The sequence below is a fragment of the Chenopodium album genome, chromosome 11 (assembly GCF_948465745.1).
Source record: "Chenopodium album chromosome 11, dcCheAlbu1.1, whole genome shotgun sequence".
NCBI lineage: Eukaryota > Viridiplantae > Streptophyta > Magnoliopsida > Caryophyllales > Amaranthaceae > Chenopodium > Chenopodium album.
This window is the reverse complement of record NC_137844.1, coordinates 16,085,495-16,112,550: the sequence shown is the minus strand read 5'-3', so window position 1 is coordinate 16,112,550 and position 27,056 is coordinate 16,085,495. Positions and strand designations below refer to the sequence as shown.

The 27,056-nt window shown below is 36.1% G+C and overlaps 1 long non-coding RNA gene across 4 annotated transcripts; it reads left to right on the top strand.

Moving 5' to 3' along the window:
- The first annotated feature begins 6,673 nt into the window (after positions 1–6,673).
- Positions 6,674–9,889, top strand: LOC145568664 (uncharacterized). 4 transcript variants are annotated; one of them, XR_014095877.1, is made up of 6 exons: positions 6,674–6,868; positions 6,967–6,990; positions 7,497–7,548; positions 9,010–9,092; positions 9,516–9,602; positions 9,686–9,889. It is a non-coding gene; the product is annotated as an uncharacterized LOC145568664 (long non-coding RNA). The 4 variants fall into 4 exon arrangements; XR_014095879.1 differs by lacking the exon at positions 7,497–7,548; XR_014095876.1 differs by lacking the exons at positions 7,497–7,548; positions 9,010–9,092.
- The last annotated feature ends 17,167 nt before the right edge of the window (positions 9,890–27,056 follow it).

Here is a 27,056-nt window from a genome sequence, read left to right as displayed (position 1 = left end):
TTAACTTTATGAGAAAACACGTTCAAATTCCTATATGCAATGCTTTCTTCAATCCCATAATAGATTTCTTGAGCTTGCTTTCAAATCTAGCATTATTTAGATTTTCAAAACCCTTAGACTATTTCTATAGTCTCTTCCAAAATCCTAATTAAGGAAGGCGATTTTGGTATCTATTTTGTCATATTTCATATGTGCAATTTTGCTAGAATAATCATGAAAAGACTTAAGCATTCCGATTGTTGAATAAGTTTTTATTAAAATCAACGCCGTGAATTTCATTGTATCATTTTCAACCAATCTAGATATGAATGCATATACATTTCCACATTTGTTGGTTTTTTCCTTAAAAACTTATTTGCGATTGATGACTCTTTACTCTTCATGCAAATTAATTCAAGTTTTAAACATGATATTCAAACACGGAGTCTATTTCGAATTTTATGGTCTTTAACCATTATTCGGAATTTGGATTTGTCGTAGCTATCTTACAAGATATTATTCCTTGACCATCTAATACTAAATAGTATGCTTGTAAGTCTAGGTTTATTTCTAATTTAATAGAAATTTATAGGATTCAATCCAATCTTTTGATGAATTCTATATCTATATGAGGTAATTGCATCAAACACTGAGTTTCAAGGTGCTTTTAAATCCCTTTGATTATGTTGATCTTACTCCATCGCTTTTTAAGTTTTGTGAGTAATTCTCTTTTAAGGTACTTGTAAAGTCCTTTGAGTATTCTTGATTAATCATTCTCACGAAGCCATTCTAAAGTCTTCTGAGATTCTCAGTTCTAATTTGTTGCTAATCTCGATGGTCATCGAGTTCATTTTCCTCCCACTTGTCATTTTGGAAATGTGTTACTTTCCAGAAAGACACCACTTAGAGCAACAAATTAAATACTATGTTCTCAATTAGGTTGTGGAGGTAATGCCCGTAGTCTCATTTGAATGCTTACAAGAGATATGTATATCGTCTTTGGGTAAAAGTTCGTTTGTAAAACAAACAGTTAGCTCCCACTTGAGCTATCTTAGCCTTTATTGAGCCATTGAGCTTCCACTGAGCCACTTAGCTCCCACTGAGCCGGTGAGCTCCCATTGGGGCTAAGAGCCTTAGACATATACTTGAAAAGACGTTCAGAAGTTATTTCTATCCATAACTGAATATGGCATCCTTTCTTAGTTTCGACATTTTATTTAGTGTAACATTAGTCATTTGTGCAAATCTTGTAAGAACTTTATAGGAAGGGATATGATTCATCATCGTTTGAGTCATTTTCAAATGGCATCGAGGTCTCCGTGAAGACATACTGTGTTCTTTAAGGAGTTTTTTATGAAAATTTTAATTTCATAACTTTGAGATGATCACTGTTGGCTCAAGAAAACATCACTCGATCTAATCTAGACATTTTGATATCTTGCCAAGTCGATTCTATACTTCACTAAACTTTTGAGCTACTCAAGGTCCAGTTTGTTCACTAAACTTGTGAAATGTTGAAGTAATTAAATCCTCTTTAGCTTTCGGAGTCAATTGTCTATACCAAGCACAATAGCTCCTTTCTTTGTTGATTTCAACAAGTAAGGCCTTGTTCTTTAGATCTACTCTCCTCTACTGAACCCTGCTCTGCTCAGATCAAATCTGCTCTGCTTAAAAGAAATCTGCTTTACTCTACTTTATTTTCAAATAATAATTAATAATAACAATAATAATAATAATAATATCGTATTGATGATAATAATTTATTATTTTAAATATTTATAATAATTTATTAATATTAAAAATAATTATAATTATAATTATTATTAATATTAATAATAATTAATATTTATTATTCATAATAATAATTAATAATAATAATAATCAATAAAAATAATTAATAATTCAAAATATTAAAAAATGATGTTTAATAATATTATTAATAATTTCTAATAATTATAACAATTCTTTAAAAAAATAATAACAATTTCTATTTTTTTAAATAAAAATAATAACAATTTCTATTATTTACCGAGAATAATAATAACAAACAATTAATATTTTTTTAGGGAATAGTAATACTTAATATTTTTTTTTAAAAGAAATAATAATACTAAATACATAATTTTATTCAATAATAATAACCAATGATATAAAAAGAATAAATAAAACTGCAAAGAAAATTGTGTGCTTTAAAATATATGATAACAACGAAGATCAAAGCGACAATGAAGATGATAACAACGAAGATCAAAGGGACAATGAAGATGATAACAACGAAGATGAAAGCGACAATGAAGATGATGAAAATGACGAGCATATGGAAGTAGATGGTTAATTCACCACGATATTAAACTCTTATCTAATTATGTTCCTACTTTGATATGCGTTTGTAATAATTTAAAGATGTTAAACTATTGTCTTTTATCTTTCTACTCCCTCTGTTTTCTTTTATTTGCATCAGTTTGACCAACACATTTGCCGAGACACAACTTTGACCATTAATATTTTTAATTATTAATTAGTAAAAATTATAACAAAATTATATTATGAAACTAGACATTATGACGAATCTAATGATATATTATATCATAAAATTTACTTATTTTATAGAGGTGAAAAAATCACGTCGGCCATGGTATATGAATAGTGCAAAAATCAAAGTGATGCATTTTAAAAAAACGGAGGGAGTACTATTAACATACGTTAAATATGGTACACATTTATTTATGTTTTAACTCACCCAAATCAATGGTATATGCACTTAATAATAGTAATATAGTAATAATAATAGTAATAGTAAAAATAGTACTAATAATAGTAATAGTACTAATAATAATAATACTAATAATAATAATAATACTAATAATAATAATAATAACACTAATAAGAATAATAACACTAATAACACTAATAATACTAATAATAATAATAATAATAATAATAACAAAAATAATAATAAGAATAATAATAATAATAATAATAATAATAATAATAATAATAATAATAACAACAATAATAATAACAACAACAACAATAAAAATAACAACAATAACAATAAGAACAACAACAATAAGAACAACAATAATAACAATAAGAACAACAATAACAAGAACAACAATAACAACAACAATAAGAACAACAATAACAATGACAATAACAATAACAATAACAATAACAATAAATTATAATAATAATAATAATAATAATAATAATAATAATAATAATAATAATGAAAGTGTCGTATGGAACTAGGAGAGTATATTGCTAGTGCTCCTCTTACACCACTTGTTTAGCCCAATGGTGGTATTCGTCCTATAGCTGTGGGTAATATTTGGCGACGTCTGGTTTCAAAGGTGGGTGATGTTATGGTTGGCCAGTCTTTAGGAAATTACTTTGATGGTTTTTAATTTGGCATTGGGGTTTCTTCAGGCGGTGAGGCAATTCTTCATGCTGTGAATCGGTTGATTGAGGATCGTGGTTGTGATGTGGGTCTTTCTATGTTGTTGGTGGATTTTCAAAATGCCTTTAATCTTGTTGACCGTACGGTCATGTTGCGTGAAGTTCGTCGTCGTTGTCCGGGCATTTCGCGATGGGTTGAATTCTGCTATTCTAATCCAGCCAGATTGTATTAGGGGGATCAATCCTTATGGTCGTGTCAGGGAGTGCAGCAGGGTGATCCCCTTGGTCCTCTACTTTTTGCTTTGGTTTTACAGCCCTTGGTTTGTAAAATCAGAGATGGTTTTGACTTATGTCTTCAAGCGTGGTATTTGGATGACGGCACTATTATTGGCGACACTTTGGTGGTGGGGAAGGTTCTAGAGTTGATAATGGAGGAAGCGCCTCATTTCGGGTTACATCTCAATGTGGAAAAAACTGAAGTTTTCTGGCCTTCGGAGGACCCTCGAAGCAGGCTTGTGGGTGTCTTTCCGCCTAACATTGCTCGACCTTCACATGGTGTTAAGTTGCTTGGTGATCCTGCTAGTTCTGATACCGATTTTGGAGGTGACCTTGTGATGCAGAGGGTGACCAAGACCATTGCTCTAATGGATAGGGTTGCTAAGCTCGATGATCCCCAATGTGAGTTGTTGTTGCTTAGGGCATGTATCGGAGTTTCTAAACTCTACTTTGCTTTGCGTACTTGTCCTCCTAATACTTTTGAGGTGGCTCAGCGCACTTTTAACGAGGCTCTTCGATCTTCATTGGAGCGTATCGTTACTGCTTTGGGGCCTGGGTTTGGCGATTGACAATGGCAGCTTGCCACCTTACCAATTGCGTTTGGCGGACTTGGAGTTTATTCCGCGGGTGATGTTCGTCATTATGCCTTTCTTGCTTCTCGGTTGCAGTCTGCTGGGTTGCAGATGAAGCTTCTGCGTCGTACTGGTATTGTCGGTCTTGGTCACGCTTTTGAGGATGCGTTGAGTTTGTTTAATGGAACGGTGGAGTCTGAAATTTTAGGTAATCCTTGTGAGATCGCTGCCCCTAAACTCGTGAAGAAATTGGCAGATATATATTTCACAAAGGTTACCGCTTCTGTAGAATCTGCTTTTTCTTTGTCTCCTCGTCAGTCGGCATTGTGGAAGTCGCAGCAGGGAGACCAGACCTCTGCTTGGCTTCGGGCAGTCCCTATTTCTGGGTTGGGTCAGACGATGAACGCAAAGACATACCGATGTGTGTTGTGCTACCGGCTGGGTATTCCATTGTTCTTTGTCTCAACGCCGTGCTCTGCTTGCTCTCAGGTTTTTACTGGGGATATTTTCGACAACCACGCGGTGTCGTGTGCTGGTATTGTAGGTATTAAACATCGGCATAATGTTGTTCGAGATACAATTGTTGATATTTGCTACAGATCTGGGATTGCAGCAAGAAAGGAGGTTGACATAGGGTTGTCTGGAGGGAATGACGGGGCCCTCAGACCTACCGATGTGTTACTTTATTCATGGGATCGTGGTCGTGATGTATGTGTCGACTTCACTAGGTCTTCTCCTTTGACACTGTCAGGACTATCTGACTTTTTTCCTGGACGGGTTGTGGCTGATGCGGCTCATCGGAAGCGGGTTAAGTATGAAGCTCGTTGTCGGGCGATTGGCTATGGTTTCATTCCCTTCTCCTTTTCTTCGCTTGGGGAATTAGAGAAGGAAGTTGTTGCGTAGCTGAAGCGAATTCAGAGGTTCTCGACGACGCAAGACATTGGGGCTCGTGCTGCAGCTCATATCTTCACTAGGGTAGGCTTTGCTATAGCTAGAGGAGTGGGGGGCCAGATTGTATCTTGGCTTCCCACTAATTTATTGTAGGTTGTATGACTTTTTTTTAGAGATAATAATAATAATAATAATAATAATAATAATAATAATAATAATAATAATAATAATAATAATAATAATAGTATTAATAATAATGCCGAAATCTGCTCTGCTCTACTCTGCTGAAATCTAATCTGATCTGCTCTACTCTGCTGAAATCTAATCTGATCTGCTCTACTCTGCTGAAATCTAATCTGATCTGCTCTGCTGACCCCTGCTCTAATCTACTCTACTCTGCCCAGAAGCTCAAAAGAATAGGGCCTAAGACTTACTTGTCTTAGAACGATTTCAAATCGATCATCTATCAAGAGCATATCTAATAGAGCCTTGAGTACGTTTCTTGTCGATGTGACATTGCTAAAGATGTTCGGAACACAAATCATTTCCATGACTTGAATTTTGTGAGTTTTCATGTTAGGGAATTGTTTGTTTATAATCAAGCCTTCTAGACTTATGGCTTAGACAACCATGCCATTCAAATAAAATTCGTAACTATTGCTCTTTTACTTTGAATGTGAGTCTTTCCGTCACTACAACAAAATGACCCTTCTGCCACGAATTATGCCACGGGAATAAAAAATTCGTGGCATAATTTGAGCTTGCCACGGGAGAATGTAGTCAACCCAAAAAATTAATTGAGCACAAAATATTATTCCATGGGAAAAACAAATTCGTGGCAAATTGAAACTAGTGCCACAACTAACTTTTTTTCCCGTGGCAAACAAACACTTATGCTATAGGTAATTTTTTTCCCGTGGCTAATTTGCATGTGTGTCACGACTAATTTTATTCCTGTGGGAAAAAAACACTTGCACCACAAGATTTATTTTTGTATTTATCGTAACACTTATGTCACATTACAATAATTTTTTGTTATTGTAAGTATTAATAAAAACTGCCAAACCGACATTTACAAAACACAAACTTTTAAAAAAATCGGGTGTACAATAATTATTGTACATCTTATAAATATAGCCTAAAGTGATCAAAAATTACCCTTGAAATGAATAAAAGTTACCCCAATATGTATAAAAGTAAACCAATACAAATAAAAATTATCTACTCTTTATTAGTAAAGAATCACATTTTAAATGACTTTAAATCAATTATTAATCATTGAATGTAATTAAATTACCTAAAGAATCAGGTAAAAGAAAAAATGAAAAAGATTCATTAATCAAAAATCTATAAAACTTTTGTTGTTGTCTATTTATATAAAAATTGTATTAGGTTTAAAGTTACCCAAAAAAAGGCAAAAAGTTGCCCTAAAATTAGTTAAAACTTACTCTTATACTATTCGATGTACACTAATATTAGTCTAAATCGGGTGTATACAAAAGTTTTTTTTTACAAAATTGCGGAACAAATACAATCTCCTTCCTATTGTACTCTGATTATTATGAACCCTAACTATTTTCTTTCTTTAGAATTCTACACACTTAGATTTTAGCCCTCTTTGAGTCGATTTCGAAATGACGTTTATCGATCTCAACTACAGACTTTTGCCCCTCTTTGAATCAATTCCGAAGTTTGCTACATCAGTTTCAGATTCAGATTTTCATCCCTCTCTATTTCTATTTCGAATTAAGGTGATTTTGGTCTCTCTCTAAATCAATTTGAAGTTAAGGTACATCAATTTCAAATTCAGATCATTGTCAATAATTGTAATCAATTTCATCAATTTCAGTGTCGAATTGCCGATGATATTGAGGTAATTTATCTTTTCATTTTGGGGTTTTTTTCCTTTTATTATTTGGAATTGATTTTAGAGTTTTATCTCTCAATAGTGTTACAAAATCATTGTCAGATATGGGTTTAATTAATTAATGAAGGGCATAGAGATTTCAAGGTTTCTTTGTATATAAATATTATTAGATTTATTTTGTTATTGTTTTGATTCAATTCTGAAAAAATTACCTTTTGTTTACAATCAAATCAAGTTGGAGAAGAGTCAATTTCCAGACAGTTTATGGGGAACAAGCTTGTGTTTTTTGCTGGGTCAAACTAGTGTTGGGTTCAAAATAGATATGATAGCACCTCTACGTGGCTTCAAAGAAGCATACTGATAACAATTATTGATATCAGTTAACAAACATAATATGATTTCTATTTTTTTTTTTGTGCATATCATCTACTCTTGAAGCATGATTTTGACGATTATAGTGTTGTTTGATAGTCTCGTATTGATTAAGTTCTGATTGTGTTATATTTTTTTAGGAAATGTGCCTGCTGCTTCCACTAAGAATTTTAATCCCAACATGCATAGAATGTGAGTTTCTTTCATGCGGCTTAAAATTTCAGTGCTCTAAGGTCAAGAATTGATCATATTTAGTATTTGTTTGGCTGGATACATGCACTTATATATATCCTATTTGTTCTTTGGAAGTTTAGTGCTTTAACTTTGAACTTGATCATGTTTTAGTGTTTGTTTAGTTGGATACAAGTGCACCCCATAAAGTTGCAATTTCCGTAGGAGGTGTCTAATAGTTTGGGGCTACTAGTTAGATGTATAGTTGGTTTGCTTAATTGGACCCGTGTGGGAGAGGGGGTGAGGTGTCTAATACTTATGGACTATTGGTTGTATGCTTAGTTGGACTAGCAAAGTAACTTTGCACATTTTAATCGTAAATATTTGAGAAGTTCAAATCCAGCTTCCCTTCTATGCTATTTGATATAACAAATTTCATTTACAATGATATGTTAGAGAAAGTGAATATTGTTGTGCTCCTAGAGACTTGTAAGTATAGAAACTTGCTTAGACGTAGCTTTATCAATTGTTTAACTTTTCCATGTACTCTTCTAGCATATGACCTTAAGCCTTGCCCATATTGGCATATGACTTGAAATGATTTTGCTTTCACATAATTTTTCTTTGTGGGACTAGTTGATCTTTAATCTGACATTGATCAATTTGATTTTTTTTTTTTTTTTTTTTTGTTGGTTTTCTTATCAAATAGCCAGTGAGTTATAATTTAAATAAAACCTTTTCACTATTAATTAACTAAGGATTGTAAATATAATTGAATAAAGATAGTGTTAGGGATACAGAGAGAAAACAACAAATCTCAGGATTATTATTATTGAGGAACTATGTATATATTCACATACTTATAATATAACCTTTTTTTTCCCAATCCTCTAAATATAACTATCTGTGAATGCACCTCAACTTAACTTTTTCATTGATATTTTAGCACTTTAAAATTCACAAAATAATCCCATGTAACTTCGTCACTATAAAACCCGAATCCAAGAGCAACCCTATGTGTAGAAAGATAATGATGAAATATTTTCTGCTGACAAAGCAACCCCACCTTTATTTTCATCTAGGAGCAAATTCTTCTCCCCTGTATTATTCTAAACGTGCCAATCTCCTTTCCTTGTATTATTTTTGGCGCCTTTTTTTCTTTCAGAAACCTCTTTACTGTTTTAGGTTTGTCAGCTTTAACATCATGATCTAAAAAGATTACTCGATGCTGATTTAAACAATTTTTAACCACTGCACTCCCCTCTTGATAAACCATTTTGATCTACTCTTTGTTGAATTGCTTGCTGGAGTGGGATGGTGGTATTTAAACACATCGTCTTTTTTAATATCGAGGATGCAGCCTCTGGTTTGGGATAACATCTATTTGTTGCTGAGTATTAGCCTTCTGTTGAATTTTTTGATTTTGCAATTGTCCGTCCTTTTTCTAAATATTGATATTCAACCCCCTTTTTTTTTTTGTAGGTAAGGATATGCTCACATTTTTGTTGAACTAGATGGTGAAGCGTCCTGAATTCATATGTTTCTTACTGGGGAGAGCTATTTAGGTTCGTTGTAGCTCACTTGCTATTATTTAATTGTTTTTTATTAAGTAAAGATTTTGTTGAATTCTTTGTTTGTAAATTTTGTTTTATCCTAATTGGAATTAGGTTAGGTATTATTTGTGAAGCTTTGTTAGTTTTGTTGTCCAAGTTGATTAGAGTGTTTGTTGCGTAATATACGGAGATCCCAGTTTACTACGTAACAAAGAGATTAGAAAATAATCTTTTTATAATTTTTACCAAAAATAAATTTGTTATGAAACTGATCACTTTGATGTTTGATCTTCTTTCTTTATTAAGGTATATAGGAAGTTGATGGCTTGTTATTAACTTTGATCAAACTTATAATGTATTAATGTGCTTTAAAGATCGAGTCATTGATTTATTGTATGAAATAATAAGCTGAAATTGTTGACTTATGTAATGCAGAATGTAAAAGAAATTTGTGATGATCTCATGGTGTTGAAGCCAGTTTTATTTTTACATTTGACCTGTCTTTTGAAGGCAAAGAATGCTGTGAGTTATAATTCTATACCGAATTTTATAAACTCTCATAGATTATTGGACTTTCTTGCATTTATACTAAATTCCATTGGCAGGCATAATGATTTGTAGGAAGCTATGCTTAAAGATGAGACGGCGTGGTGAAGATTAAACTAGTGGCTGGACACTGTTGCTGCTTCTTCTAAGTGTTGCTGCCCCCATTGTATTTATTATATTATAATTGTATTTTTTTTTATTTTTTTTGAATTAAAAGTGTAAATTTACAAGTAATTATTGAAATTATATAATTTTTATGACTATATTTGTCTATTGATCAATTTGGGTGAAAAAAAAATGTATGCATAAAAGGCAGTGGTAAAAAAAATTCTGGTGCCTAAAGTGAAGTAAAGGCATCGTTTTTTACCGTGTACTGGCGCCTTTATGAAAAAGGGCACTGATTTTGACTCGGCAAAGGCACCAGTACAAATACATCGGTTAAAAATTGGTGCTTTTAACTTCATTAGCCACAACAATATTTGTAGTAACAAAGTTAATTAGCCATAGCTGTGGCAAAAGTGCTTATTAGCCACGGTAATATTTGTAGCAACAAATTTTAATAACACAGTAGAATTTGTGGCAAATAATTTGTTAGCAACGTTAGTATTCATGGCAAGAGAATTTATTAGCCACGTGAAAACCCGTGACATAAATTTTAAAATTTGCCTCGACATCCATTTTCCTGTGGAAAATTCCTGGTCACGGCCTCTTGTGCCACGAGAGTAAACTTTAAAATTCTCGTGGCTATATTGCATAGCCACGCGAATTTTTAACTTGTGCTACGGTTTCACTCGTGGCACGAAGGTTAATTTGTTGTAGTGCGTGTGTAAACGGATCGTTTGCTGATTATAGAACATAATAATAACCATTATTCGTTTCAGCCTTTGCTCAAAAGGTCTTTAAACAAAGCATACGACATTACAACTGCTGTAGAACTTCTTGCTTCATTCTAAGCTTGTAAGTCAATAACTTAGCTTAACTTCAATAGCTTGAGGTCACTTTCAAAGTGGAACACTCAAGCAATATCTGATACTTGTGAAGATAATGAGTTGCTAAGTTAACTACAATAACATGAACCTCTTTGGTAGAAATGGAATTCATTCCTTTTCTTTGTTCCTCGTTTCCTATATTTCTTATTATACATCATCTCATAACCTTTAAGAACCATTTCTTAAAGTGTTTTGACTTTTATACTTTGTTAGGCATAATTAAGCATCTAATGCACCATAAAACAAAGTTCCATCTTTTCCCTTAATTCGTACTTGAATTACTACATCAATGAGTCCTACTCATTTATGTATGAAGTGAAAAGATGTGTCGGTTGTCAAATATTGACAATTTGAGTTTGCAACTCAATATTTCATGTTTATCAAAACTACCTAGTATTTTGAGTACATGATGTCCAACCGTCCTTTCGGACTTAGTTTATAAAAGTCATTTATGAGAATTGTATTTTAGACATGTTTTTCCTTTCTTTGAGAACCATCCTCAAAGATTTTCTTTACCAATCATTGAAAAACAATATAATTTGATTTAAAATTCTACAAATATTAGTGCAAAGTATAACCATTTATCAAGATAATAACATAATAAGTTTGAAATTTAAAAAGCATACATGCAAACTTTCAATCTTATTAAGCATCTTATATATCCACACATTAAAATTGTCCCTTTTAGGCGAGAATAAAACGATTGCAAGATCCCAAAAATCATAAAGTGATTAAGCATGGTTTGACTTTCCTTAACACTTAATATTTTAAGGTAAGCAATTCCCTTGCTAATAGCTCTAAGCTATTCTTGATTCGATAAGACGTCGCATCTAATGCTTCGTGACACTTATCTCCATTGCCACGACATCTAAGGACTCCTTTGAGTTTAACAAAAATCAACGTGTATATGATGTCTTTCTTTGACAAACCCATCAACATACCTTATGTCCCTAGGAAAGTAGTAATGATGTACTTTGACAAATTTAACTCAATATTCTAAGGGACTTAGGGTTTCTATGTTGGTTGATTTAAGTGAACTTAATTAATCATCACAACATTCGAAATCCTAAACGTGCATCTAACATATCATTCATATATAAGCACAATATATATATATATATATATATATATATATATATATATATATATATATATATATATATATATATATATAGAAAACATAAGTAAAAGATGCATTTAGCAACTAGCATGACCCTTGAAACTTCAAGTCTTCAAGAGTCTTCATTGCAACTTCTTGGCCTCGTCTTCTAAGAATCACCATCTTCGAGACATCACCATAAATTATGCAACTACTAGTAATTAAGATTAGGACTAATGTAAATATTAAGGTACAAAAATACGCAACGGTTCGCAGACCATATTTAGATTTAAAAAAATACATAACGGATTGCAGTCCGTATTTACTATCCTAATCGGGCTCCACTAGTTGCCTTTTCATAAAACCTGTGATAGAATATTCATTCCATTAATCCATTCACTATATGTGAATGGCCCATGCATTTTACAACGAAATCAAGTAATAATGCAATAACACGCGTAAACTAGTAACTAACTTACATGGTTAATCCAATTAACTCGCCTAATTAAAACTAGTCAAAGTCGTTAACCAATTATGTGGTTAAACGCGATAAAATAGCTCAAGTAAACAATGAAGCTCCCACTAAATTCCGCATCCAACTTAATTAATCCGATTAATTAAGCTGGTAAACCCAAATTTTGCCAAATAAATTTGCTAATGCTGATAAAACCCAAGGCCTAGCCTCATTTTAATTAAAATAATTAAACATTTAAATAAATAATTAAAATCGGCAAAATCGCAAATAACGAACAATGCTAAGTGCCTAGCCATGAGATTTGCTAGGCACCGAACATGGCACGCAAAACCAACCGCACGCACGTGGCATGCACACCAAGGTCAGCTTAGCGCACGCCACTATTAGCCACAGCAGCTACGCCGAGCTCGAGCTTGAGGCATGGTGCGTGTGCTCGCACCTCGGCCTAGTAGCACATGCTAGGTGCTCCCGTGGGCATCCTAGGAGTGTTCGCTGCTGGCTACATGGTGCGAGGCCACTCACACTTGGCTTGTTAGCCCTCCGCAACCTTACGCACCAAACCCGCACCATGCTCACGCACACACTCCCACTGACAGCAGCACGCCGAGGAACCCCCGCAGACTCGGCGGCCACATGCGGGCTGCGCATGCAGCCCAGCTGGCCGAGGACTTTGCTCGGGGTTTGTGCCTCGACTTGCATGCACATGCCTCGAGATTTTATCCCATTTTGTGTGACATATTTAATTAATTCTAAATTAATCTTAGAATCAATATTGAGCAAAAATGAAAATAAAACAAGTCCAACTTAAATAAATTCAATTTAAAGTGCACAAACCACAAAAATTAATTCAGGAACCATTATTTGAATAATTTTGGTTCAACTTGATGCTACAAAATTGAAAGAGCTATTCTCACAATTAATTTAATCAATCATAAATTAATGGGAAATTTTCTCTGGTAATCACAAACTTTTATTTTTTCTCAGTGGTAAATCCTAAAACTTTTGATTATCAATGATAATCACATGTTAATATTATTAAGCTAATGGTAACTTAAGTTAAACAATTTGTTAAAATCTTTACCATGGTTTAGCTATTGGACAGTAAAAAGACATAAATACCCTTATGTCTTTCCTCCTCCATCTTCTTCCTTTCTCTTTCCTCCTCCATCTTCTTCCATTAGAGCCACCACCACCATTGTTAGACTGCTGTTAAGGTCGGAAAGGGAGTGCAACGACAGCACCAAAAGCGGCGGCACCAGCGAATTCAACAATTAGACCCCGAATTCAACAAAATCCCGACAAATTTGACCCAAAACCAACAAATTAAATCCCAAAATCAACAAAATCCGACCACTAATTTGACCCCAAATCAACATGTTTGACCATTTCGACTCCAAAAATTAACAAATTCGACCCTTAAAGTAGCAATTTGACCCCCAAAATCAACAAATTTGACCCCAAAATCGACAAATTCGACTCCAAAAATCTACAAATTCGACTCCAAATAAACAAATTCGACCACAAAACCAACAAATTTGACCCCAAAAACCAACAAATTCGAACCCAAAACCAACAAATTCGACCCCAAAAATCAACAATTTTGATAAATTCGACCCCCAAAATCAACAAATTCGACCCCAAAATCACCAAAAAAACCTAGAAATTTCAACCCAAATTCGGGGAACGAGAGGGAATCGGAGAAGGGAGGAGGGTGGTTGATTTCGGCTAGGGAGGATGGCTGATTTCGGCGTTCCGACAAGCGGTTTTAATTTGGTGGTTATGAAAGGAGAGAGAGGGTGGGTCAAGAACAAGGGAGGGGTGCTCGTTTTGGGATTGGGGTGTTGGTAGTGGGGGTCTCCAGCGGGGTAGAGGGTTATGACGCCGTCAGCCGCACCGAGCTGAGCTCTGACAAGGAAATGAGGGCTGGTGGTTGGGGAGGGGTTTGGATTTTTTGTTTTTTTTAAAAAAAAATAATTTGAAGGGTATTAATGTAAATCTATTGTTACTTAACCTAAGATTAACCCTGGTTAATCGTTTAATGATGTTTTAATATCATTAATGTTACCATTAGCTTAGTTTTATTAATTCGTGATTACCATTGATAATCAAAAGTTTCAGGCTTTACCACTGAGGAAAAAAAAAAGTTTGTGGTTACCAGAGAGAATTTCCCTAAATTAATAATGAGATTTGACAAAATTAAAAGAAGTTGGAAAAATGAAATAATCATCCAATAAAAATAATTCCAACACTAACTTGTGTTTATTTGAAAAAATTACATCTTCCAATATAAAGATTAATTAAATTTCAATCACATATTTGAACCTTTATGACTTTAATCAACTTGAAAAATGATTAAATTAACATAGTTCAATATACAATATGGAATCAAGATAAAGTTCCAACCAACTAAAATAATTAAAGGTTAGATCTTTAATACTTAAGGGCTGCAAAATTACAAATTTTCACACTTGGAGCAATTGATTTGCAATATTGTGACAAATGAGCCAACCAATTTAAGCACCTATTATAACTTTATAATCATGCTTAAAGGGGCTTATTAATGAAATAGGTTAATGAAATAACCATTTACATAATCAACAATTAATATGCCATAAAAATCAAGGTTTTTAGATTAAAATTTTTCGTCAAAAACGAAAAACCCCTCGAAAATAGTATTTCTGGGCAGAATTTGGCTTTTGGACAACCCTAAAAAAAGGTGTTCCACAACATCTATTCCACCTAAAATTAACTATTTTTGGGTCCAAATCGGGGTTTCGGAGCCAAACCTTGAACAAAATCGAGATTAAAATAATCAAAACGAGCTTCTAATCTAATTAGCAAGCAAAACCAGAAATTTAAATTCATTTAAATCACCTTGAAATATTAGTTACAATAATTAAATGAGCGTGGGTCCGATACCGTTGTTGGGTTTCGTGATGTCCGACAACACGCGGAACAAAATCCATCCCAAAATCTGCACACAAATTAAAGTAACTAAAACATGCATATTAATTAACAACATAATTAATTAACACAACTAATTAACAAGAGAGAGAAAGAGGGTTATACCCTTGACGCGTGTTTTGCTCTTTTCGAGCCCTTACTTGAAAGCGTTAAAGCTCTGCACATGTGCAAGCCTCCAACGGCTCTCACCCTCGACCCGACCCGAACGGCCCCTACCCCGAAGCTTAGTCGAGGCTAGACCAAGAAAGACTAGAGTATTACGAACTTAAAGGTTTCCTCACTTATTGGGAGATGCCTTATTGAGTTCAACTCAAATGAATAATCCCAACTCAAATGAGGACCACAAGGGGAGGACCATATGTCCCCTTGTTCCCCAAGCAAAAGATCTCCCCTCTAAGCATGCTCCACGTGGCCTTGTGCAACATGGGTGCCATGTGGGCAACCCTTGAGCTCACAGTTGGGCCAACAAGCACAACAAGCTTTCCCGCATCGACTTGCAACAACACGCCACGCTTATGCAAGCTACTTTGTTGATGGGCGCTGGTGGTACGTGTGCCTGGGCATGCTAGCCCAGGTAGGTAGCCCTAGCAGCTGCTAGCATGCTTGCTTGGCTAACAAGCCCTAGCCAGCACCCGAGTAGGGCTGCTAGGCTTACGGCCTTGCTAGCAGCTACGACTAGCATCACTTTATAGCGTAGCCCTCGTTGGCTAGGCCAATGCGAGGGTAGGGCTATATTTTAACTTGTCGTTTAGATGATTTTTCTCGTCTTCCTCGATTTCTAAAATCGACTCGACTTGCGACACTCGGTTTTGACGCTCTAAGCTTGGAATCCGACATCTTTGTTCGTAATGTCTCTATTGACTCATTTAATCATTCGGATCAATTCGTTGGTTACTCAATTGGGTGTGACCCAAAGGGTTCAGTCAAGATTAAGCGGTAATATTAATTATGCATTAATATTACTGATCGAAAGCGGCCTCCAGCTAAGCATTCCGATCACTTGATCTCACTGAATAATTAAATTTCTAATAATTTCGAACCCCCTATCGGAATAATAATAATACACTTGTTCAAAAGACATTATTCTTTTCACCCGCAACCTAAAACTCCTCCCTCTCCCTTGAAAAAAACCTCCCTCCCCATCTGCCGACGGCCCAAACCCCCTATCCTCGAACCGGTGAACCCAATTCGCCCATCCCCCTACCATCTTCGCTCCTTTCCGTCCTAAACTAACACCTCAAAACCATAAAACCCCTAAATAAAAATTTAGAGTTTCGATGGTTCGAGTTAGTGAGGCTGTGGGGCAGTCGCCGATGTGGGGGAGGTCTGGCGTCAGCGGGAGGGAGTGTGGCCGGTGTCGGAGTAGGAAAACGAAGAAGATATGAGCGAAACACTAAACTCGGCCCAAAACCGACACCCTTTCACTAAAACGGCCATATCTTAAAATCTAAAAAATATACTTTGACCAGATTCCAATTGGGTTGGAAACTAGACTTGATAAACTTTCCAACGATATATTATATGCCTTATTCCGAGTTACAGATCAAAAGTTATCATTGTTTTAAAAACGCGTAAAAAACTGGATTTGCCACGCCACGACATATGCTGACGTGTCACGGTGTTTTCAAACGTTTTCTCCACGCTTAAAACATCACGCTGTAGACACCCAAATGTGTCTCCCCAAAACCAAACCCAGTGATGAATACCTTTTGCGTCGAATGATTATCGAACGAGGTGAAAGTGTGAAAGTTCAAGTGTTGCGGTTAGTTTTTAATAAAATTCTTTCTTTCTGTTTTCGAAAAACAACTCTATTTTATGAAAACAGCCAATCCAGTTTAGTTTGGTCCACGACAAGGGTCCAATAATAGTGTAGTTGGATGGGGCTTGCAAAGAGCTTTCCAACGATATATTATAAGCCCAATTCCGATGAATAATGAGGAAGTTATGGCCAAAATATTAAACTGGGCCCGGTTTGATCTTTACATGCGGCCCAATGATCTAGGAGAGGGCCCAATATTAATTATTATTCCTAAAGTTATTAGAATTAATTATACTTTTCTAGAATTCTCTAGAAGGTTCTCTTTAGTCCTAATAAGATTAGAATTAATAATTATATTTTGATAAGTTTTATTTGGAATAAAATATTATTTTATGAAAAATACGATTTCGATACGGACTTTACAAATCGATTTTGATTGATAAGTGGACTCCGTGTTTGAAAGCGCATAGGAATCCAGGCTGTCGCCAAACGACAGGCTTGTCGCCACGCGACAGGCCTGTCGCACGCGACAAGCCTTGTCGTCACGCGACAGACCTTGTCGCCACGCGACAAGCCTTGTCGCCACGCGACAGACCCTGTCGCTACGGTCGGTTTTGCAGCGACAGAGTGGAGTTTTATTCCTTATCAAATTCTACCTATTTCTGGACTGTTTTCTTATAAATAGGGTCCTAAGCCTCCGTTTTTAATCATCTACGATCTACAATCAACAATCAATTCACAATCATCTCTCTCTAAAACTAGAAGCTTTCACTCTCTATTCTTTTTCTAAACCTTCCCTCTTACAAAATTCCGTATTCACGAGATCTAGAAACACCTAGCCAAGTTCGAAGTTGCCTTCGCCCTAGACGTGAAAGGTTATAATTTCTGAGGGTTTGGTCCATAATCTCTATTTCAATTATTTAATTTGATTCTTTGATTTCATATTTTCCTTGAAGTTACTAACGCGTGTATTTTGTTATTAGAAAGAGGCACGAGGCATCAAAGTATGTAATCTTATTTCTCTATTCTTGTAGAAAGCATGTTTAAATTTGTTTAATTCCTAGTATCATGTTAGGATGTTGTTATTGCTTTCTAGTATCATGTTTAAGGTGCCTTTTACTCTTTTCTAATATCATGTTAGTATCATGTTAGGGCTAAAGCTTTGATCTTTATTGTTTAGTGACATGCTAGGATTTGTTATTAATCTTGTTAGTATCATGCCTAGGATCTTGCTATTATTATACTTTAACATGATTATAATTGTTATGGTTATTATTATGATGATTGTTATTATGTTGCTTGATGATTATTATTGTTATTGCTTGATCACGCCTTTTATGCATGTTTAAAGAGAATTTGTACTTGTAATCACGCTTAATAAGATAATTAATAATCTTGTTTAGGGCTAATATGATTATAATTTAAGTGATCACCAATAATAGTTTTATTTGTGCATTAATATTCAACCAACATAGATAAACAGGTTTAGGGTTGACCTATTGTTTGCATGCTAGTCAGAAAGCGTACATGAATACGAGAAGAATGAAGTAGAGGCCTATTTTTAGTGCAGGTTCAATCTCTTTTAGGTTGGATTTGTACCTTCATCCCCGAACCCTATTTGGTTTAAGACCTTTTGGAGTTGACGATCTCCTGGATCGTTAAGGGGTGTAATCTTCACCTTGTGAACGGTTTACAAGTTCCTAAAACTTGTTGGCGACTCTTTTGCTCTAGCTTCCTTCCCTTCGGACGCCACCATGCTTAAGTGTATGATCACAGTGGGGTTCAAGCTTGGGGTTAATGGCTTGAAATATTCCCTACAGTTTTTGGCGACTCCACTGGGGAGGATTTCTATTTTAATTCCTGAAATTTATTTCGGCAATGATTTAGAATGAGTGGATGAGACTCGAAAAGTTCTAAGTATTTCACGTGCGTAATTTTGATTAGCATTATTGTCATATGCATAAAAAAGGTCCTCATTGGATAGACCATCCGAAATCAGTCAAAAAAAATAGGATTTTTACACGTAGGAAATTTGAGAAATATCTTTCACAACTAGAATTGAAATAACGCTGCGAAATCTGGAAAATTCTAAGAGCGTAGATACCTGCTGAGGCATGTAGGAACTAGCGTCTAGAAAACAGGGCTTGTCGCCTGTAAAGTGCTTCTGTCACCTAGCAGCAGTTCTGTCGCTTAGCGACAGGGGTACTTTTGCGGCGACAGTCCCTGTAGTCTGGCACCAAGTTCTTCCAATACCGAGCCAGAACTCTGCCTTCTTGTTTTGACCATTTCTAGCACTGTTGGCTCGATTCTACTTCCTGATTAAGTTTTTCTCACTTTTCTGAAACCCATATGTGTTCTACATATGGACATAACCCTCTGGGGGTTCACGCTCCATCTACCCAATCGAACGCTCCTGGCAACGACGGGTACATCCGAGTTTGTGAATCTATCAAACCATGGAAGCAAGTTTTTAACTTGCGGGGTCCCATCCACTCGCGCCAGCCCTTCTAAAGGCTTCCGCGCGGTGCATCCGGACTCATAACCATGGACCCTATTTGACTAACCCATATCTCGAACTTTAGAGAACTAGAGCCATGGTTAGGTTGCAAACTCATTGCATCATATTGTGACTACTTGACTATTTGTGCATTCTTTGCTTGTGCATACTTTATATGTGCTAACCGTTTGTTTGACTTGTGTTTAAGTCTAAATAAACCAATTAATGACTAAAAAGGACTTTGTCTAATTAATGAATTAATTAATTAATTTGACTAATTAAAGACTAATAAAGTAATTAATCTGACTTAGTACGACTGTAGGCATGTCCCCTTAGAGTAAAATTACTGGAAACAGTCCCATATTAATGTTCCAGAATTGGCGTAGGAATTTGGGCTGTGGCGCCGCAGTTTATTGCTTGTCGCCTGGCGACAGATTTGTCGTTTGGCGACAAGCTTCAAACTGTGGCGACAGTTCTGTTGTTCCGGCGACAGTCTAGTTTCTTACTCGAGTCATCACGACGAGTCTAATTAAACGGTCTGCTAATCAGTTTAACCAATTTGTTAATGGCTTTAGCCATGTCTAAGTCCTTAATTGAGTCTAGGCACCTAGTCCCATGGTCATACACAAGAGTCAAAGCATGTCACCTACACTCACTAGTGTTGCCACGGGTAAAACGGACCATTGAAGAATACACACCAATAGGAATGACTTACAATGAAGCTTTTGACTGTCTCCACGATCAAGGTCTTATTCGCCCCATTGGTCCCAGTCAAGACCCTCCGCCTGAAAAACGGTATTCCAATTGGGACCCAAAATCTTATTGTTGATACCATAGAGGTCGTGGTCACACCACCGAAGTATGTCTCGCTCTCAAAGATCGTATTCAAGACCTCATTGATTCAAGTTTCCTTCATGTTCCTCCGCTCGACAAGAAGACCAGGATTAGTAACAATAATAACAGTGGCTGGAAAGGAAAGAGGAACGAAAATCCTTCTTCTTCCAAAGCTACCCACTCGAACAACGTTAGCATGCTTAACTTGGATGAGGTCCTTGCCTTGAACAAACGAGAGCAAAAGAGAACCTTTACACCTATTGGCATAAGTTATGACACAGCATTCGATCGCCTTCATGCAAAAGGTTTTATAACTCCCATAGGACCGTTTGGGGACCCACCTGTCGAGAAGAGAACGGCTAGCTGGAACCCCAATGCACATTGCAAATATCATCAAGGTAGGGGTCATACTACCGAGAGTTGTTGGAAGCTAAAGGAAGCAATTCAATATTTGATCGACAATAACAAGCTTCCTATACCTCCAGTCGGCAAGAAGACCGAGTGATGATAAGACACAAGACAAGAGGCGAGCTTCAACGATAAGATTTCGTGACCTCTTTTTTATTTCTTTTTTATTCCTTTCCCCAATAAGTCTAGCATATGCACTGTTTTATTCTCCTTAGATTTATTTTGTAGGATCATTATTTCTTCCCCTTTTAATAAAATGAGCATTTATTTTCTTGCATATGATCATCGCATTGCATTGCATTCATAAAAAAAATAAAGAAAAAAAAATAAAAAAATCCATGTCAAACTACGCATAAGGTATACCAATGATTTGAGGCACCCCTTGTAGCCACATCATATCACCTTTCACCCTCCAAATATGCAATCCTTTTTTGATAAACCACTTTGAGCCTCGTCTAATGATAGACCTTTCATTTTTCAACCCATATCTGCCTAACCTTGGGATGGGATGGTGTGCAACTTATGCAATTTTCAAAGAACGAAAGCTTGAGTGATTTTACATAAAACTCAAAAATTCAAAAAGCAAAAATGATAAAAGTGTACAAAAGGGCAAGTGTTCCAATGTCATTGACATGAACATGTCTTTGATATGAATACGTCTCAGATTGCGTCTCTTATCGAGTGCTCGGTACCATGCCTGAGAAACATGAATACCAAGTGAGTGATAGACCGTATGATCGGGATTGCCCATGCTTATAAAAAAGAGATTTGAATTTGAAAAATGATAAAGCAAAAAAGAGAGAGTAAAATATAAAGAGTTCCAAAGTGAGAAACCTCAAGCATAATAATACAAAGATTCAAAAGCAAGGTTGCACACCTTGGGGGGGCTTATGTAGGGTCTTGAGCCTTTATCCCTTTCTTCTTCAACCTTTAGCCTAACCACATTACAACCCTTAAAAGACCTTTTTGAGGTATACACACTTGTGCGAGGTTTGGCTAGAGCTACGTTCGGCCTGATTCCTAACGGATACGTAGGCAACCTCACATTGGGGTGCGACCGTAATAAAAATGCATTCATATTCACATTCACACACTCACACCATGATCATATCAAAGGACCTCCTATGCTCATCCCTATCTATTTAGAGCTAGACTTGGGGGCTTGATCCTTACATTATTAGCCTACCTAGCCTAAGAGTCACCACCATTTGACTCTTTTCAATATATTTTTCCACACACTTAGCCCTTGCAGCCTAACTTTAGTGTCACTATTACACACATCACAGATACATGACCAAATAATCCTACCTTTAGGAACCCTTTGTCATGAAATCTTAACACAACGCTGAAGCATGCCTTATCATGTTAAAATCAAGATCAATCATCATTGCATCACAAAGTATGAAGTACTTAGCCTCCGCGCCTAAGCTACCTAAATACTTTCATTATCAAGTCAACTAGGATAGTCTAAGATGTTACAATCCTTGTACTATGAGATACAACGTGGGCGCATACATTTGACTAAGCTCATTCAACATGCACCATCAAAAACTTCTTTCTTTTTTGTGTCTTTCTTTTTCGGGAGAAAGTCGGTACCCTCCACAAAAATGACGGAAATTTTTTGCTTTTCACAATATAATGCACACACGGGTCATGAGTCACACGTGTCATTTCACTTCGAGTCGAGTCAACCTCGAGTCAATCACAGCGAGTTAAGTTTATACCTTGAGTCGTGTCAAGTCAATGAGTCAAGCGACATTAAACCTTAGGTCAACCCTAAAATAATTAAAGAAATTAGCAAAGTCCTATAGTCAAAGATAAATACAGGTGCATCCCAGCAGCAGCAAGAGTAGAATAGGGAAGACCCTACTCCAGCGCCAGACGACAACATCTAGCGTCTGGCAACAGATTTAAAGGTCATAAACAACAGAGGCACCGACATAATGGCTCACAAGCAGTAAAAGCGCCGACGTACTGGCATAGCGGAAGAAAAGTTCAAAGCGAGCTTTAAAGGTCGACAAGCGTTGGTCTTCGGAAGTTTTCTTTGGAATATTATCGCAACAAACATTCAAGTATCAAAGCTCTATTGTTCAGAGACGCATGGACATTTCATTCAAAGCTCTTTTGTTCAGAGACACGTGGACATTTCATTCAAAGCTCTTTTGTTCAGAGACGCGTGGACATTCCTTTTCAAGCTCTTTTGTTCAGAGACGCGTGGACATTTCATTCAAAGCTCTTTTGTTCAGAGACACGTGGACATTTTATTCAAAGCTCTTTTGTTCAGAGACGCGTGGACATTCCTTTTCAAGCTCTTTTGTTCAGAGACGCGTGGACATTTCTTTTCAAAGCTCTTTTGTTCAGAGACGCGTGGACATTTCATTCAAAGCTCTTTTGTTCAGAGACGCGTGGACATTTCTTTTCAAAGCTCTTTTGTTCAGAGACGCGTGGACATTTCTTTAAAAGCTCTTTTGCTCAGAGACGCGTGGGCATCCTTTTCAAGCTCTTTTGTTCAGAGACGCGTGAGCATCCTAAAGAAGCTCCATTGTTCAGAGACGAGTGAACATTCCTCAAAAAGAAGCTCCATTGTTCAGAGACGAGTGAACATCAAAACAGCAAGATGGCGTTCCATAGAATGTGGAAAGTTGTCATAACAGCAATGCAGCAACAAATCGGTTACCTTTAGAGACGTGTGCTCGACGGTGCAAGATACGCGTTTCTTAACTCTTTTATCTGTTTTAACTAACGCTAGTTTGTAGGTATCAATGTTACAAGAATGATTTAGGATAGCAGAACGTTCTGAATCGTTCTCCGTCCCTATCGCTACTTTGACTTTCGTTTTCGAAACTTGCGTTTCTCCAAACTCAGTCAAAGTGGGGGCTTCTGTAGACACCCAAATGTGTCTCCCCAAAACCAAACCCAGTGATGAATACCTTTTGCGTCGAATGATTATCGAACGAGGTGAAAGTGTGAAAGGTCAAGTGTTGCGGTTAGTTTTTATTAAAATTCTTTCTTTCTGTTTTCGAAAAACAACTCTATTTTATGAAAACAGCCAATCCAGTTTATTTTGGTCCACGACAAGGGTCCAATAATAGTGTATTTGGATGGGGCTTTCAAAGAGCTTTCCAACGATATATTATAAGCCCAATTCCGATGAATAATGAGGAAGTTATGGCCAAAATACTAAACTGGGTCCGGTTTGATCTTTACATGCGGCCCAATGATCTAGGGGAGGGCCCAATATTGATTATTATTCCTAAAGTTATTAGAATTAATTATACTCTTCTAGAATTCTCTAGAAGGTTCTCCTTAGTCCTAATAAGATTAGAATTAATAATTATACTTTGATAAGTTTTATTTGGAATAAAATATTATTTTATGAAAAATACGATTTCGATACGGACTTTACAAATCGATTTTGATTGATAAGTGGACTCCGTGTTTGAAAGCGCGTAGGAATCCAGGCTGTCGCCAAACGACAGGCTTGTCGCCACGCGACAGACCCTGTCGCCAAGTGACAAGGTCGGTTTTGCAGCGACATAGTGGAGTTTTATTCCTTATCAAATTCTACCTATTTTCGGACTGTTTTCTTATAAATAGGGTCCTAAGCCTCCGTTTTTAATCATCTACGATCTACAATCAACAATCAATTCACAATCATCTCTCTCTAAAACTAGAAGCTTTCTCTCTCTATTCTTTTTCTAAACCTTCCCTCTTACAAAATTCCGCATTCACGAGATCTAGAAACACCTAGCCAAGTTCGAAGTTGCCTTCGCCCTAGACATGAAAGGTTATAATTTCTAAGAGTTTGGTCCCTAATCTCTATTTCAATTATTTAATTTGATTGTTTGATTTCATATTTTCCTTGAAGTTACTAACGCGTATATTTTGTTATTAGAAAGAGGCACGAGGCATCAAATTATGTAATGTTATTGCTTTATTCTTGTAGAAAGCATGTTTAAATTTGTTTAATTCCTAGCATCATGTTAGGATGTTGTTATTGCTTTCTAGTATCATGTTTAGGGTGCCTACTCTTTTCTAATATCATGTTAGTATCATGTTAGGGCTAAAGCTTTGATCTTTATTGTTTAGTGACATGCTAGGATTTGTTATTAATCTTGTTAGTATCATGCCTAGGATCTTGCTATTATTATACTTTAACATGATTATAATTGTTATGGTTATTATTATGATGATTGTTATTATGTTGCTTGATGATTATTATTGTTATTGCTTGATCACGCCTTTTATGCATGTTTAAAGAGAATTTGTACTTGTAATCACGCTTAATAAGATAATTAATAATCTTGTTTAGGGCTAATATGATTATAATTTAAGTGATCACCAATAATAGTTTTATTTGTGCATTAATATTCAACCAACATAGATAAACAGGTTTAGGGTTGACCTATTGTTTGCATGCTAGTCAGAAAGCGCACATGAATACGAGAAGAATGAAGTAGAGGCCTATTTTTAGTGCAGGTTCAATCTCTTTTAGGTTGGATTTGTACCTTCATCCCCGAACCCTATTTGGTTTAAGACCTTTTGGAGTTGACGATCTCCTAGATCGTTAAGGGCTGTAATCTTCACCTTGTGAACGGTTTACAAGTTCCTAAAACTTGTTGGCTACTCTTTTGCTCTAGCTTCCTTCCCTTTGGACGCCACCATGCTTAAGTGTATGATCACAGTGGGGTTCAAGCTTGGGGTTAATGGCTTGAAATATTCCCTACACACGCGCTTAATGAATCTGGGCGTTTTTTAAGTAAAACAGTACATCGTGTCACGATGTGCATTACCGTGCCACGGTGGACAGTACCGCGTCACGGTGCACACACCGTGACGGGGTGCTCAATTAGGTTTTTACTGTGGTGCTTATCCCTTCTTGGGTTTCTTGGAATCCCCTGCTCATTTCCTCTATAAATACCCTGCTGATTTCTTCAGTTCGGGGGCACCAACAATCATTCTCTTCTCTCTTTCTTACTTTAGGCTAAATATTAGCCTCCCTATTCTTCCACAATACTTCACCTAAGCACTCCAAGGAGTTCATACTTGACCCGAGGTTCCGTCCTTAAACCAAGGCGTGAAAGGTAGAATTGATTGAGGGTTTGGACCAAATCAACTTTCTTTTTATTTAAATTTTAATTATTTCAATTTGATTTATAATTTTATTGAAGTTACTAACAATTTATTCATGATATAACAATTCAAGGAAACGCGGAAAGTTAGTATTTAATCACTTAGTTATTCTTATTTTATTTTATATTGCTAGTATCATGATTAGCTTTTCTCCTTTACTACTACACTTTCTAATACCTCATCATTATGATTATAATCTAGAATTCCTTTCACAAAATTTGGAAATTGAGGCATTTGAATTAAAAGATTAGAAAAGGGAATGGTAGCATATACCTTCTTAAGAGTCTCAGAATATTTTCCAAAATGCTTATCAAGCACGAATTTTGATAACCTTTGTGGGAATGGCATCAGTTCCTCATAGGCTTGTGGAGCAACATACTTGGGATCTTCTTTCTCACGCTTCTCTATTCTTGACTCCACATTGCACACTTTCTCTTCTAATCCTTCCGCAATCAATTAATCTTTCCTCATGAAAATTGCATTGCATTGTTTCATTTGGACTTTTGTTTGATCTTGAAGAGTTGTTAGATGAGTCACTTGTTGTGACAGTTGAGAAAGATGAGTTTCTATCCTCTTATTTTTAGAAACGAGTAGTTGGATCGAGTTTTCAAAATATTCATTATGCTTTGCTTGTAAGTGAAATTGCTTTGATATAAGTTCTTGTTGTTGACGTTGGGAAGTAGCAAAAGTCTCCACAGTGGATTCAAGATTTGAAGATTGAGGTGGTGGTTGGTGCATGGGATGTTGATTGAAAGGTGCCCTTGCTTGAAGAACGGGTGTTGGAGGATTCACTAGAGCTTGAGTGTTCTTGTATGAGAACCCTTGATGATTTCTCCACGCTCCATCATATGTATTGGAATGAGGATCATATGGCCTTGTGGAGGTCGTGTTATAGAAAGCATTCTCTTGCTCAATCGTCATTCCATCATAGTTAAGCTGACACTCTCGTGTAGTATGACCCTGCGTTTCACACATTTGACAAGTTTTCGTCAAGGGTCGAGGAGGCCCGGCTTGGAGTTGATCGAATTTATAAGTTAATGCCTGTACAGAACTTATCAAAAGAGTTAGAGCATCAACATCATGTTTACCTCCTATGTTGGTGGCATTTCTTCCTCCTGGATGGTAATTATCATTAGCCGCCATCTTCTCAATCAAATCCTTTGCATCGGTTGGGTTCTTAGTCATGATAGAACCTCCGGACGCTGTATCAATGTATATGCGAAACTCATGGGTCAAACCATATAGAATATTTGGATCAACATCCACTCTGGA